At 37.5% G+C, this 17,510-nt stretch overlaps 1 protein-coding gene across 3 annotated transcripts in view; it reads left to right on the forward strand.

The window, feature by feature from the left end:
* Positions 1–17,510, forward strand: part of STRN3 (striatin 3) — a 114,282-nt gene that overhangs the window by 35,172 nt on the left and 61,600 nt on the right. The window lies entirely within an intron of this gene.

The raw sequence follows: 17,510 nt of genomic DNA on the forward strand, positions 1-17,510 counted from the left end.
TGCTGCCAGTGTCCTTGTCCCCACGGTGAGCCACAGCCACCCCCTGCCTCTGCAGGAGACACTCCAACACTAGCAGGTAGGTGTGGTTCAGTCTCCCCTGGGTCCCGATGCTCACACTACTTTGTGTGTGCCCTCCAGGAGTGGAGTCTCTGTTTCCCCCAGTCCTGTCGAAGTCCTGCAGTCAAATCCCACTAGCCTTCAATGTCTGATTCTCTAGGAATTCCTCCTTCCGTTGCCGGACCCACAGGTTGGGAAGCCTGACGTGAGGCTCAGAACCTTCACTCCAGTGTGTGGACTTCTGTGGTATAATTGTTTTCCGGTTTGTGAGTCGCCCACCAGTTATGGGATGTGATTTTATTGTGATTGCCCCCCTCCTACCATCTCATTGCGGCTTCTCCTTTGTCTTTGGATGTGGGATATCTTTTTTGGTGAGTTCCAGTGTCTTCCTGTCGATGATTGCTCAGCAGTTAGTTGTGGTTCTGGTGCTCTTGAAAGAGAGAGTGAGTGCACGTCCTTCTACCCTGCCACCTTGAACCAATCTCAACATTGTATTTTCTATTCCTGTGTTCCTTTTTTCACTTAAAAACAATTTTCCATGGTATTAATATTCTCCACCCTTAAGAGACATAACCAAACGTATCATGTGGACCTGATTTGACAAAAAAACCTTATAAAGATATGTGTATATATTTTTTTGAGGTATAGTTGATTTACCATGTTGTTAGTGTCAGGTTACAGCAAAAAGATTGTTTTAAATCTATAAACACACATACATACATGTATATGCTTTTTCAGATTCTTTTCCATTATAGGTTATTACAAGACATTGAATATAGTTCCCTGTGCTATACAGTGGGTCCTTGTTTATTTGTTTTATATATAGTAGTGTGTATCTGTTAATCCCAAACTCCTAATTTATACCCCCCCCTTCCCCTTTGATAACCATAAGTTTGTTTTCCATGTCTGTGAATCTGTTTCTGTTTTGTAAATAAGTTCATCTGTATCATTTTTTAGATTCCACAATAAGTGATACCATATAATTTGTCTTTCTCTGACTTCACTTAGTATGATATTCTCTAGGTTCATCCATGTTGTTACAAATGGAATATATATGTATATGTGTAATATTCCATTATGTGTGTATACACACACACATACACACACACCCCCCACATCTTCTTAAACCAGTTTTCTGGTGATGAGCACTTGGTTATTGTTAATAATGCTGCTGTAAACATTGGAGTGCATGTATCAGAGTTTTTGTCTTTTCCAGATATATTAACAGGAGTGGGATTGCTGGATCATATGGTAATTCTATTCAATATTTTTAGTTTTCTGAGGAACTTCCATACTGTTCTCTATAGTGGCTGCACCAATTTACATTCCCACCAACAGTGTATGAGGGTTCCCGTTTCTCCACACCCTCTCCAGCATTTATTATCTGTAGACTTTTTTTATTTTAAAAATACTTTACTGCTAAAAAATGCTAACCATCATCTGAGCCTTCAGCAGTGGTAGTAGTAACATCAAAGATCACTGATTACAGATCACCATAACAAATATAATAAAAATATTAATATTATTTAATTTTGTTAGGTGTGGTAATGGCATTTTTTTCCCTGTAAACTAAATATTTGTTAGCAAAATACAGTGAAGTATTTTTGGGTGAAATAAGATATCTGAGAATTGCTTTAAAACATACCAGTGGCGTCACTGAAAACAAACTTGTGGTTACCAAAGGGGAAAGGTGGAGGGCGAAGGGATAACTTGGGAATTTGGGATTAAGGTACACACACACACACACACACACACACACACACACACGTGTGTGTGTGTGTGTATATATATAATATAAATATAAAATAAACAAGGGCCAACTGTGTAGCACAGGAAACTGTGTTCAGTATCTTCTTATAACCTATAATGGAAAAGAATCTGAAAAGTGTATGATATATATGCATATATATATATATACACATAAATAAAGTGAATTACTTTGCTGTATTCCTGAAACATTGTAAATCAACTATACTTCAGGTGAGGAGGTGAAACAAGACAATCATGCATTGATTCTCTTTGGAAAGGTAGGTATTGGATACAAGGAACGTGTGTGTGTGCGCGTGTGCGCGTGTGTTTTAGAAGCCTATAACATAAAATTTATCATTTTTCTAAGTATACGGTTCAGTGGTGTTAAGTGTATTCACATTGTTGTTGAGCCAGTCTCCAGAACTGTTTCATGTTGTAAAACTGAAACTCGGTACACATTAAACAACAACCCAGTTACCCTTCCTTAAGCCCCTGGCCACCACTATTCTACTTTCTTTTTCTGTGAATTTGACTACTCTAGATACCTCCTGTAGGTGGAATCATACATTACTTATCTCTTTGTGACTGGCTTATTTCATATACTATAGTGTCCTCAAGGTATATCCAAGCATCAGAATTTCCTTCCTTTTTAAGGATGAATAATATTCCATTGTATTTATATACCACAGTTTGTTTATCCATCCATCTGTGATGGACACTTGGGTTGCTTCCCCTTTTCAACTGTTGTGAATAGTGCTGCTGTGAATATGGGTGCACAGATCTCTCTGTGAGAACCTTCTTTCAGTTCTTTTGGATGTATACCTAGAAGTGAAATTGCTGGATCATGATAATTCTGTTTTTAATTTTTTAAGGAACTGGTGTACTCTTTCCCACACCTGCACCCTTTTACAGTCCCACAAACAGTGCACAAGGGTTTCAGTTTCTCTGTGTCATTGTCACCACTTATTATTTTCTGTTTTTTGAATAGCCATCATCCTAATATATGTGAGTTGATATCTCACTGTGGTTTTGATTTCCATTTCCTTAGTGATTAGTGGTGTTGATCATCTTTTCATGTGCTTATTGGCTGTTTTGTATCGCCTTTGGAGAAGTGTCTGTTCACATCCTTTGCTCATTTTTTAATTGGGTTATTTGTTGTTATTGAGCTTTCCCTGTACTATGTATTATCTCCACTGTTTTGTCAGGGAGTATCCAGAAGAGGTCTTCATAAAATTTTTTGGTGTCTATACATTATGTTATATGTATTGATATATTCAAATACAGCTTTTTAGTGGTATTTTCTAATAAGGCCTTTCACAGTATGGCTTCTGCTAACCTTTCAGCTTTATTTCCCTTGTATCTCTCCTCCTTTTTCCTCTTCTCCTCCCCCCCACCTCCCAGTTCTCCCAGACATACATGTTCCAGTTATACTTTGTTTCTCTAAACTTGTAAAGTTAGTGTATCCTCTTTCCCCTCCAGGCCTTCACACATGCAGTTCTCTCTATGTGGAATACTTCCTCTCCTGTTTGAACTCTCTTCTGCTCCTTTTCAGTCTAAAGTTTAGCTGTCATTTGCTCTGGGAAATTATCTTTGAGCTTGCAAGTACAAAGGCCTCCTATATGGTGAATTTCCATTATCATAATATTCATTAAGCTGCATTGCACATGCCTAGTCTATTTAATGTCGGCCCTCCACGTCCTCAGGTACTGTATCCATGCATTCAACCAACCGCATATGGAAAATGTTCAGAAAAAAAGTTTCCAGTTACTTCCAAAAAGCAAAACTTGAATTTGCATATGCTGGAAACTATTTATATAGCATTTACATTGTATTTACAACTATTTACATAGCATTTTCATGGTATTAGGTATTATAAGTAATCTACAGATGACTTAGAGTATAAAGGACAGTGTATGTAGGTTATATGCAAATACTATGTTATTTTATATAAGGGACCTGGAACCGGTCCCCTGAGGGATACTGAAGGAACGAATGTACTGTCTCTCTCACGGTACACTATAAGCTCTGAGAGTAGGGATTGTATTGGTCTAGTGCATCGTTATATCCCTAGAGCCATAGGGGGCACTCAGTAAACAATTGTGGCAGTGAACACCAGTACCAGTATTACTTCGATAGATTTCTAATATGTGTAGGGCACGCTGGGTAATAATACAAAATAGAACACAAGTTCTTTTGTTCAGGCAGCTTAAAATCTAATGGAGGAGAGTGAGGTTTCCTTTCCTCTTGCTTTGTCCTACTCTACATCACCTTTTAGTAGTGAGAACTACAGCCTGGTAAAAGATAAACTGTGACACATAAAAATTTTAAGAGTTTGGGCTTCCCTGGTGGCGCAGTGGTTGAGGGTCCGCCTGCCGATGCAGGGGACACGGGTTCATGCCCCGGTCCGGGAAGATCCCACATGCCGCGGAGCAGCTGGGCCCGTGAGCCATGGCCGCTGAGCCTGTGCATCTGGAGCCTGTGCTCCATAACGGGAGAGGCCACAACAGTGAGAGGCCCGCGTACCGCAAAAAAAAAAAAAAATTTTAAGAGTTTATTTGAGCAAATGTCTATTCAAATGGAACAGAAACAAACCAGAAGTCATAGGAGCACTCTGGACAGGAGCCAGGGGAAGACTTATAGAGAGGAGGTGAAAGTAAAGCAAATAAGTTATTAGCTTAGGTAGTAGTTCCTTTATTTGGGAAAGCCTAGTTGACTGTTCGTATGGTTGTCCTTAGGTTTGATTTATTATTATTACTATTGTTACTACTAATATTATTATTATTATTGGGCTGTACTGTGTGGCATGTGGAACTTCCCGACCAGGGGTGGAACCCTCGCCCCCAGCAGTGGAAGCCCGGAATCTTTTTTTTTTTTTAATAAATTGATTGATTGATTTTTGGCTGCATTGGGTCTTTGTTGCTCCACACGGGCTTTCTCTAGTTGCAGTGAGCGGGGTCCACTCTTCGCTGTGGTGCACGGGCCTCTCATTGCAGTGACTTCTCTTGTTGCAGAGCGTGGGCTTCAGTAATTGTTGAAGCACGTGGGCTCAGTAGTTGTGGCACACAGGCTTAGTTGCTCCGTGGCATGTGAGATCTTCCCAGGCCAGGGCTCGAACCTGTGTTCCCTGCAGTGGCAGGCGGATTCTTAACCACTGGACCACCAGGGAAGTCCTAGGTTTGATTTATTAACCTTTAAGCCTTACAGGCTTAGGTTTTGGTTTGGCTGTGTAGGCTCCTAAGGCATTAAAACCAACTCATTCTAATGGCTTCCTTGTTTAATTTAACAGGGCTAAATGATGTGATCGTATCTGGTCAAAGGCTGATGAAAATAGAGCCTAGGACTATGTATTGCTAACTTGACCCTGAAGCAGCTGATTATACTGTGGTCAGCCTCCTTGACCTTCCCTGAATTCCATCCAAAGGGCAGATTCACGCAGTTGCTTATCAGAGAAGGGAGGGAATGCAGAAACAAAGGAACAGCAGTCAAGAACAATAGTGCAGGGTCCTGGTTCTTCCTCAAGGAATACATATAACAATACCTTTGAGTTCTTCTGTAGGAACTAAGGCCCCCACCCAGGTGGAGGATGGTAACTTCAGGCTGAGCACAAGATTCCTGGAACACTGCCCTATTACCTCACCACCAGCCAATCAGAAGAAAGTCTGCACAGAGTGGAAGACAACAGAGACTCTGACCCCCTCTCAAAATGGTTCTCCTTTTAAAAACTTTCATGGTCAAGCAGAATCTTCAGAGTTGGTTTTTGGACACGAGTCCACCTTCTCCCCAGGTTGCTGGACTACTGAATAAAGGAACTTTTCCTTTCCAACCAACAACCTGTTGAGTATTGGCTTTTTGAGCGGTGAGCAGCAGAACCTGAGTTTGTTTAAAAAAACAAATAGACGGTTACTTCTTGAGCAAAGATGGGTTTATTTGGGATCAGAAGAGAATTGCACTTCGAGGTATGTAACCATGGCAAGCCATGCACATTCTAGGACTTTCTGTATACCTGGCATATATTCATATCATTACTTTTCCATTAGTTTTAAAGATGTGCAACAAATTAAGCTATTAGAATTCCTAGTGCCAAAATTGTATGAGCAGGGCTTCCCTGGTGGAGCAGTGGTTGAGAATCCGCCTGCCAATGCAGGGGACGCAGATTCGTGCCCTGGTCCGGGAGGATCCCGCATGCCGCGGAGCGGCTGGGCCCGTGGGCCGTGGCCCCTGGGCCTGTGTGTCCGGAGCCTGTGCTCCACAGCGGTGAGAGGCCTGCATATCGCAAAAAAAAAAAAAAAAAAAAAAAAAACCAAAATTGCATGAGCAGTGCACTACGTTTTGTTAAATATATGAGTGGTTTTAATGAGCTAGTAAGTTACATGAATAATTTTTCCCCTAGAGATTTAAAAGGCACCTTTCTTTTTAAAAGATAGCTGACTTATTAACAACTAAGTTTTAATTCTTACCAAGGATTTTTCAGGAAGAAGAGTAAATTTAACCCTTTTATAAGCTTTCCTTGTGGGAAAATGAACTAAATTTAACCCAGGGTATTCCACAGAATTCCAGAGAACTAAAGCCCAAGGTATCTTCTTAGACCAACAACTCTGGTAGCTTTGGGCCACATCAGAGACATCCTATTTTGTGGAAACTATAAGAGTAATAGTGTCTTACTTGAGCTGTTAAAGGGGATTTCCAAAAGAAAATTGTTTTCTTAGTTGACATTCTTAAGGTTAGTTAAGTATATATTAGGGATTGTTTTCAGGACTTTTTTCCTTGAAAATATAAAATTTTAGGTTAAAAAACTGTACGTTGATTGGATTTAGTACTGTAGCAACAAATGTGGGCATAGATACATAAGACTCCTAAATTTAGGATTATTTCAGCTTATTCATGCTTAGTTTCTTAAATGTCTTAAATATTTTCTTAATTTTTGATCATTAATATACTGAATTAACATAGACTAGATTTAAAAATTACCAAATCACAAACACAGTTACTTAACCAAAGTAAATTTTTCCTTTATGCATGTGAAAAACTTTACATTTTCTTTAAAGAAATATCACCTACCATAGATGAATTACGTATTTTGAGATTTGAGATTCAGGAAGAGATTGTATATATATATATATATATATATATATATATATATATATATATAGTCACTCCCATATTTTACAGTTGAGTAAACTGAGAAACTGTAATTATGATTTCATTCATTTATTTAGCAACAAATGTTTATTGAGTTTTTACATATTCCAGGCAATGTTCTTGATAATAGGAATATATCAGTGAACAAAAGACAAATATTCATACTTTAATAGAGCTTATATTCTAGTGGCATTTGTCTAATTGGTGGTAAAACAAAGAAAATTGATTTGGTTTAGTAATCCAGTTTTCTTAGTATGAAGTTTGTTTGGGCTGACAAATAGTTTTCATCCTGCTTGCCAATTCATAGTTTTCTTATGCCACCTGGAGCCTAAATTACGTTAAGAATTCTTTACTAAGGCAAAGTTATTGATGTCTGACTTTGGGTTTGGCCAGTCAGAAGAATGTTCATGTAATGTAATCAGGCCCGCTGCCACCCTTACCTCTAATGTTGCCTTTAAAAAAACCCTTCCCTGAAAGCCATAAAGGAGTTTGGGTCTTTTGATGACAAGATGCCCGTTATCTTTGCTTGGTGCCCCAATAAATGCTGTGCTTTACTTCACCACAACCCAGTGTCAGTAGATTAGCTTTGCTGTGTGTTGGGTGACTGGACCCAAGTTTGATTCAGTAACAGTTTTGGAAACCACAAATGGACTGTCATCCAGAGTGGGCATCTTGCCTGTGGCACATCAGCCCCTGGCTGGTGGCAGCTCTCAGATCCTGTCCAGCAGCTTCCTGAACACCTTTGTTTTAAGGGCAGCCTCTTGCTGTCGACCAGGCGTCACTGTCCATGGTGCTTCTGTGGTGAAGGAAACAAGGCTCTGGTCCTGGTCTGTAAGTCATCTCTGGTAATTGACAGAACCTCCGTGTGATGACACCAGGGTATTCTTTCCTACGGGGTTGCCTTAATTGGAAATTTCCTTCTGTGGGGAGGGGGAAGGCATAGGACTTGGTAATCTGATTTTGAGTGGAATGCCACTTTAATTGGATTTTCTCTTCTGGTTAAGTGAGTATTATTTCATAGTGACCTTTAATCCTATTTGACTGTTTTTTGAAGCCTTATTGAGTTTTTAGCAAACTTCCCAAAGATCAAATTCTGATTGTTGCTCTCCTGATTTCTCACTAACTTTGGGACGCTCCATAGGGCCCCTGAAGCACCTCAGAGAGATATTAGACTAATTAGTTGGACTACTTGATATGTTAAGTTACATGGGAAACATTGTCAAATGAGTAGTGATAAACCTTAGGTTATTATGGGTAAATGTCATAAATGTAAGTGTTCCAAAAATAATGTAAAATTTCTAAAATTTGGATGTGTCTTGGTATAATATTATCAGTCATAATTCTAGTTATTATCTTAAAATGTTGCAGGTCACAACAATAACCAGGTTTCTTTGTGAATTGCATTGTAATCAGATCTTTAACCATACCTTTTAAAGTCTTTTGTCATTTGTAGAGTTTTACTCTGATGCTTCTGCACAAATGCTTCACCTTCAAGAAGTTTCATAGAAAGAACTTTTTGACAAGTATAGGTTTCTGATAAATTTCAAATCATACTGCTGAACTGGGTAAAAAAAAATTAAAGAATTCTAATGGAAAACCTGATGACTTCATAAAACCATTAACAAAAGACTAAGATAAAATATTAGTTACACAGGACTGAGTGAATTGGTTAATATAGTTATATAATTTTTATGGGGTTTTTTTTGAAATGTTACTGGCTTTTAATTTGTGTTCTCCAGATATAAGGGAACCTGTCTCCTTCAGCTCTAACTTAGAAAAATTTGGTAAATTATACCTTTGTAAGCAGAATTGAAACATTTATCTTTTCTCTAAATCTGATTCCTCCAGAAATTGAAAACTCTTAGGTTCCCAGCAGCCTTAACAGGTGAATAAGGAAGAACACCTCCTGGCAGGTGCAGGAACCTCAAGATATTTTGGAGACCTCTGGAAGAGAGGAATTCACTCAGATCTATAGATATCACAGGCAGAATCTGTGGCAAGCCTTTGGTGTGGCTTTCCTGGCCTTGAGAGGCTTTTAAAGAATTCAATCTGAGATTCCTTATGAAAAGTTCCTGGATGGCCTGTTAGTGCCTCTGTGACCAGTTAATCAGACTTATTTTGTGATTAAATTAGTCTTAATTTGGCTATATTTGGTAGAAATGAAGGCAATTTTAGGGAGAAAAAGATTGTTTCAGTGGATATTCTAGTTTTGTTAATTGAGGTCTGTTTTTACCGCCTTAGACCCACTTCCCAGTTAGCTCTTTGTTAAGTCACATAATTGTAAAGTTTAGTTGAATTATTAAAAGGACACTCTTAACTTTGTTTCTAAAGCTTATCGCAACAAGCTATCTTTGGATGAAGATCAAATACCCCGTGATGTACAACCAGGAGATTATGCATACTGGGAAAGGCATAGTTTAAAGGACTGTCTCCAATCTAGAGAAAAGGATCCTTATTAAGTACTCTTAGTTGGCTAATGCACAACGAAACTGAAGGACATTGACTCTTTAATTCATACTTCCCACTTAAGAAATTAGGCCTCTGCAGTGGGCTGGGCTATAGAAAGGACTGTTGACCCCAAGTGACACCCACATCAGGATGAGAAGAAGGTGACAGCAGTGGTAAGCAGCTGATCCAGGAATCCAGACCAGACCTGTAAGACCTATCCTACTAATTCAATTGAATTGATTACCAAATATTTGTCTCCCCATCAACACTGAAAGTTATTGTTTTACTTCACGCCATACTGGTGGCCTCAGTGTTTAGGATGAAAAGAAAATTTTCTAGTGAAGTTGTCACAGAGTATAACTACTCATAACATGTATTGCTGCTTGCTTTAAGTCCACTGCTAAAAGCACATGTACAGTGTTTGTGTTACAATTTGGTATAATTGATAAAATGTATAGACTACAAAATGCTTCTCTATTATCATAGGTCTGAGCTTGTTCACTATGTCTGATTAGTTTTCATCCAGTGTGGATAACTAGGTAAATACATGGACACACACACACACACACACACACAGTTAGGCCTAGCACCAAAGGACGTGATGGACCCAGAGGAAGCAACAACCATCCTAGCATCTAGGAACAAATATTTTGATCTATGGAAAGATTTGCAAACAAAAGGGGAAATGATAGAAAAAATTTTCCCACATTGAGGTATGGGGAAATCTTTCTGCCTTATACATCATGATTTAACTTAAAGTAGAATAGCCTGTTTTGTGGCCTGTCAGACATATGTTGTACATCTCCTTTAACCATTAAGGGGGGAAAAATGCATTTAGAAATCAAAACTGAGTAACTGGTTCAGGCATCCAAGGTAGGAACTTGGTGGCCATTATGGACATGATTTTAGACACATTTCTGTTTAGCTGGGAACTTGCATTTTCTGAACTGTGTTGGACTCAGGGATGGTACCAGCTGTTCTCAAAGCAGTGTCTGCTGACACCTGCCAGCTGCAACCTTATAGTTTCAAGATCTCTTGTAATTATTAAATTTTTTCTTTTATAATAGTAACAAATGAGACAGCTCAAGCCCTAGCTTCCTAGCAGGAGGCGCTAGGTTCTTTAGCTAGAGTATTACATGACAATAGAATTGTTAGATTCTATTAGATTTAGATTTTTAGCAGGAAAAAGAGATGTGTGTGTAGTGGCCAGTAGCTCCTGTTATTTATATGTTAATACCACATCAGAAGTTAAACCTACTTAGATATAATTTTATATCTAAGCAGCTGGCTACCTGGCAACAACAAGTCTCCCAGATAGACTGATTTTCAGGCTTATTCTTGTGAATTCCTCAGGGAATGAGATCTATTTTCCGAGATTTATTTAAAGTTTGGGTTTTCACTCTTCCTTTTAATTCTAATTGGGTCTGTTGCACCACAGTGATGGATCAAGGGACTAAGATCTTAATCATGCAAGATTCAGATCCAAGACTTGGAACCCGGGAATATCTCTAACTCATGGTCCATTCCCCAAATTGAAGCAGGACTATGCCCCCATTTCAACAGGAAGTAGCCAGGGTGGTTGTTGCCCCATTCCCGTAAAGATTGGGGGAAAGTTAAAACAGGAGTAGGGAATTGAAACTGAGTCCCCCTGCCAAAATTTATGATGAACGTTTGTATCCAAAACTTTATTTCCTTTCTTGTCCTGCCCTTGTTTCCCTCAGGATTGAGGAAAATCAAAGAAAAGGGGGGCGTTGAAACTGAGCAGTACCCTTCAGAGCCTTCCTAGATTCAAAAGCACCTCTGTGTCCCTTGTTCCTTGTTTATAGAAAAAAAAAAAGGCCTTAGTCTCCTAGCCTTACCCAAGTTCTAAAGAACAGACTCAAGTAGTTAATGACTAACTAGTATATGACTCTGTTATTAGAGTCACAGGCCTCCTAGTTCCTCCTGAAGGGATATAGATAACAATCTGATGCATATCTTTGAGTTGTTCTGCATCCATTTGTGGGGAGGGGTGATTATATGCTGGACTCAAGCAGTAGACCCCAGATGAGTTGGAACCAGAAAGTTGATGATTGAGATTCCTGAAACATCACGCTGTTACCTTACCACCAACCAATTAGAAGAGTGTCTACAAGCTTGTCAAACACCCTGCAACACTCACCTCTGATGTTGCCTTTAAAAACCCTTCCCTGAAAGCCACTGGGGAGTTCAGGTCTTTTGAGCATGAGCTGCCTATTCTCCTTGTTTGGTACCCTGTAATAAACTCTGTACTTCTTCACCACACCCATTGTCAGTAAATTGGCTTTGCTGTGTGTTGGGCAAGTGGACCCAAGTTTGTTTTGGTAACAGCTATTTATAGTCTTTATCCCACATACTGAACACTCATATACTTTGTTGTATTTGTTTGATTTTGTTATTGCTGCAAGTTGCATTGGATAAGGTTAAGTAATTTGTGGTACATACATTTTAGTAATAATTTCCAGAGCACATCTGGCCTAAAGGATTTTAGTAAAGGAATGTGGACTCCTAATGAAAATCATACGACACAACTAAATGTCTTTTTCTCACATTAGCAATCTCAAGATTTGTAATGATTTTAAATAATTTACCTGATCAGTATTGCCTTAATTGATTACTAAAAGTACTTTAAGAGGAAGAATAATAAACTAAGCTGTTCTTAAAAACTTGCTTGTAAAATTATATTATTTGTAATTATTTTCATTATAAAATTAGAAATATCTCTTGGTTTAAAAAAGTGGTTTCAAGAAACATACCAGTCTTGAGAACAAAAGTTTGCTCTCCAATAATAACCGGAAAAAATGTTTTTTTCCTCTAGTTGTAGTCATGTGAAAGCCATTTTGCTATTTTATGATAGAACCGTAATCTTTCATTTAAGTCAACATTCTTTTGTTACTGGCTTCCCCAAAGAATCAATCTTGTCAGCAGAAAACAATGAAGCAAATAATAAAAGGTGAAAGTCACTTACGTAGAAGCTTTTCCCACTTAGTTTTTTAAAAGTTTATACCCAGCCATATTCTTAAAAGAATTTCATTCTCTTTTCAGAGATACATAAATAGCAATAAAATACGTTAGAGAAGTAGAGTCCATTTATTCTTTTGGTTTCCTAGCCTGGTACAAAATAGAATGATTGAGGAAAGAGGGAAGCTTGTACCTCAGTAGTATAGAAAACAAGCTTGACCAAGAGAGTGAGTGGGAAGACTCTTTTTGGTAGAAGTTTTAAGTATATTGGTAAGAAGTGGTTCTGTGCAGCTAAGGGGATGTGTCAATTTATTATTACTCTGCAGGTTCTAAATCAGTGCTATTAATACCATGTTACTGGCTTTTGCAATATTTTAGTATTTTTATGAATTTGTATTGATGGTGGTGCAGTGGTTGAGAGTCCACCTGCCGATGCAGGGGACACGGGTTCGTGCCCCGGTCTGGGAAGATCCCACATGCTGCGGAGCGGCTGGGCCCGTGAGCCATGGCCGCTGAGTCTGTGCGTCCAGAGCCTGTGCTCTGCAACGGGAGAGGCCACAACAGTGAGAGGCCCGCGTGCTGCAAAAAAAAAAAAAAAAAAAAAAGAACAGATTTTAAAATTGGTCAAGATGTCACTAAATGTGTTTCTATTTTTAAAAATTTTTTTGGTTTTTTTTTTTTTTTTTTTTTTTTCTTTTTGGCCTCTGCGTGGCTTGTAGGATCTTAGTTCCCTGACCAGTGATTGAACCCAGGCCACGGCAGTGAAAGTGTCGAGTCCTAACCATTGGACTGCCAGGGAATTCCCTAAACGTGTTTTTAGAAAGTCTATTAAAATGGTTTATAGTTTTATACCTTGAAGGGGTAAATTTTTCTGTTTATAGAAAATGGGCTTATACCTGGAGCTTTATGCTTTCAAATGCCAGATAAATGAGAATTTACTGAAATACAGGTTTTATAGTTAAAAATTTTAAATCTTTTATGCTTTAAGCCAACTACTACCATCTAAAATTACATTGAGATTTTAGAGGATGGTTGCGGTATTTCTATTAAATTCTGTTTTAGACTCTTATAAAGAGCAGAAATAAAAATAAAATAAAGGTTTTATTTGCCTCTGGAAATCTTAGTATTTTTTGTTTCTTTTTTCCCTGTAATTGTTAGCAATATATAAAATAGGAAAATGTTATTTTTATGAAAAATGTTACAGGCTATTGCAGGCATGCTTTTTTGTTTATTCTTGAAAAGCTGTATACTTTTTTATTTAAATAAATTTATTTATTTATTCATGGCTGCGTTGGGTCTTCGTTGCTGCACAGGGGCTTTCTCTAGTTGTGGCAAGCGGAGGCTACTCTTCATTGTGGTGCAGGCTTCTCATTGCAGTGGCTTCTCTTGTGGAGCACTGGCTCTAGAGCGCAAGCTCAGTAGTTGTGGCACACGGGCTTAGTTGCTCTGCGGCATGTGAGATCTTCCTAGACCAGGGATTGAACCCGTGTCCCCTGCATTGGCAGGCGGATTCTTAACCACTGCCACCAGGGAAGTCCCAGCAGTATACTTTTTGAGTGTACCTTAAGTGGGGAACTGACTGCTTGTGTTACCAGATGGTTATACAAAATTTTCTGTGCAGTTCCAGTTCCTCAACACACTGAATTATGAAGCTGTGTGTTTGTGTGTGTAAAACCTAACCTCCTTGGTTATTTTTGATAATTAGCCAGCTTTTGAAACCTCTATATGTTATGAATTTTTCTTGTATTTTACATTTCAAATAAAATTCCATGGGTCAGCTGACTCTGTATTTATACCTTAAATTATTTACAGCTGAACTTGCTTAGCCCAAAATATTTAAGTGCTTAGAATAGAGTCACCTGTATAATTTGAGTTTATCCGTAAGGGGAGAGGTTCCTAACATTTGTTGAGAGCCTACTATTTTAAATAGTAATAATATAAATTTATTAGTAGTTGCTATAGCCTGATTTTGTCTTTAATTTGCTTCCAAATCTGAAGTATTTAACACTATCTTTTTAAATTCCTTGCATGTTAGTTTGCTCCTTAATGATGTTGTCATTTCTGAATATATGTTTTTAAAATAAGCTCTGAAGACTTTTAAAATAATTAGATAAAAATCACCTATATCCAGTGTTTGCATTCAGTTTAAATTTTGTTTAAAGTAAGAAGAATCTTACAGTAAAACATTTTGTTAAGTAATTTATTTGTTTTAAGCAAAATGTTCTTATTTAGAAATATTGGAAACTACAGTAATTGTGAAATACTTTAGGTTGGTAGTATTAGCTGAATCAATGTTGGATGTTTTGCACTGGTGACCTCTAGTGGTCTTGCAGTTAAAAAAGTTGTTCTGTCAGTGTCAAGTAATTTTTTTAGATTTTCATGTGATAATCACCTACTGATTGTTGAATAACTCAGATGATAAAATATAGCCCTAATGGGTACCTTTATCTATTATATTCAGAGGAAGAAAAGTTGTCTTAACAATAAAGTTTTGTTACTCTGAATTAACTGAGATTGGATATGGAAACAAATTTATAAAAAAGCTCATTTCTGTCTTACACTGTGTATGTAGTAATGAATTTCAAGTTAGTTATCTACTCAGTTTTATACTTTTGAAGTCAAATAATTAAAAACATTAAAATTAGTTGATTCTGGCAAATAAAAAATGAAAATTTTTGGTTCTTTAAAAAGTTTATCCTTTATTGAACTTACTACATATTCCATTCTTGAACCTTTTTCTAAAGGACCTAGGTCTTTGATATTATCTTCATAATAAAAATATACTTCTTAAATCTAACTCTTAAGAGTGAGATTAATTTTTTAAATTTTTAAAAATTGTGAAATATGACTTACAGAAGTGTGTGAAATATAATCGCACAGGTTAGCAGTTTATTATAAAGAGGACAACCATGATATCACTCTTGGAGAGGTCAAAAAATAGAGTACTGCCAGCACCCTAGAAGCCTTAAAACTTGCCCCTTCCAAATCACCACTGCCTCCTTCCCTCGTAGGGGTAACCACTATCCTGACTTTCTGTGTAATCATTTCCTTGCTTTTTTTTTTTTAGTATGTTACTATCTAAGTGTTCATTGCTTAAATGTATTAGTTTAGTTTTGCCTGATAGTGAAGTTTATATATATCAGTGGATCATATAGGATGTTGTCTCTTGTGTCTTGCTCTTTTCTTCAATGTTATATTGGTTCATCTTTGTTGTTCGGAGCCTTAGTTTGTTCATTTAGTTTACTTGGTAGTATTTCATTGTACTAACATACGACAATTTGTCTGTTTTCTGATCTGATGGTGGTTTAGATTGTTTGCAGTTTTTGGCTGTTATAAAAAATGGTTGTGGGAATATTTTACATGTCTCCTAGTAGGCACATACATACATGCATTTCTGTTGGGTATGTAGCTAGGAATATATGGTTTTAATGTATTTATATCTTCAACTTTAATAGATAATACAAAACTTTCCAAAGAGGCTATACCATTTTATGGTCCCATAAGTCATTTATGAGAGTTTCTGTTGATTCACATCTTCCTCAACAAATAGTATTATCAGATTAAAAAATTTTTAGCCAACCTGGTGTTGTGTTTATTGTATTTTTAATTTGTATTTCTCTGAGTACTAATGAGGTTGAGAACTATTTCATATCTTGATTGGACATTTTGGTATCTTGTGACCTGGTATTGTCAGTCTTTTTACAATATTTCTATCAGGCTGCTTTTTGTTTGTTTTCTTTTAAGTTGTCTACCTTTTGGGGGAGCAGATAGGAATTATATATATGAGCCCATTCTCAGGTATATGTTTTGCAAATTTCTTCTATCTGGTTTGCCTTTTCAAAGAAAGACATTTTAAAAATACTTTTTAAAATTTGTGCTAAAAATATAATGTTTATCATCTTACCTGTTTTTAAGTGTACAGTTTAGTCAAGTGTATTCACACTGTTGTGAAGCAGATCTCCAGAATTTTTTCATCTTGCAAATCTGAAACATTAAACCCATTAAACAACAATTTCTCTTTCCTCCTTCCTCCCCACCTTGTAACTAGCATTCTTTTTTTTTTTTTTTTCCTGCCACGTAGCTTGCGGGATCTTACTTCCACAGCCAGGGATCCAACCAGCGCTCTTGGCAGTGAAAGCACAGGGTCCTAACCACTGGACCGCCAGGGAATTCCCCTCTACACTCTGTTTCTTTCAACTTGACTACTTTAGATACCTCATAAAAGTGGAATTATGTAGTCTTTTTGTGACTTCCTCATTTGACATAGCATGTCCTGAAGGTTCATTCATGTAGCATGTGACAGGTTTTCCTACCTTTTTAAGGCTGAATAATATTTCTTTGTATATACCACATTTTGTTTATCCGTTCATCAGTTGATGGACAGTGGTGTTGCTTTCACGTCTTGGCTATAGTGAATAGGCTGGCTGTGAATTATGGGTGTGCAATATCTTTTTGAGACCATGCTCTCAATTTTTTTGGATATATACCTAGAAGTGGAATTGCTAGATTATATGTTAGTTCCATTTTAAATTTTTGAGCAACCTCCATATTGTTTTACATTATGGTTGCATCATTATAATTCCACCAACTGTGCACAAGAGTCCCAATTTCTCCACATCCTCACCAATGCTTGTTAACGAACACTTTGTTTTGAACAATTTTAGATTCACAGAAAAATTGAGCAGATAGGACAGAGCTCCCATATGTGGTGTGGCACTGCTGCCTGCCTCCCCTCCAGTTTCCCTTTGTTATTAATATCTTGCAATAGTGTGGTACATTTGCTACAATTAACCAGTTCTCATACATTATTATTATTAATGTTTGTCCACAGATTAAAGTTCATTCTGTGTTGTACTGGCTTATGGGTGTTGACAGTTGCATAATGTCCTGGATCTACCATTATAGTACCATGTAGAACAGTTTCACCGTTCCTAAAAGTTTCCTGTGCTTCACCTGTTCATCTTTCTCCTTACCCCCAAATGCTTGGCAACTACTGCTCTTTTTGCTGTTGCTCTAGTTTTGCCTTTTGTGGAATGTCTTATAGTTGGAATTATACAGTGTGTCGGGTTTTAGACTGGCTTCTTTCACTTAGGAATATGCATTTAAGGTTCCTCCATGTCTTTTCTTGGCTTGATAGC

This window comes from Phocoena phocoena, chromosome 2, assembly GCF_963924675.1.
Source record: "Phocoena phocoena chromosome 2, mPhoPho1.1, whole genome shotgun sequence".
Classification (NCBI taxonomy): domain Eukaryota; kingdom Metazoa; phylum Chordata; class Mammalia; order Artiodactyla; family Phocoenidae; genus Phocoena; species Phocoena phocoena.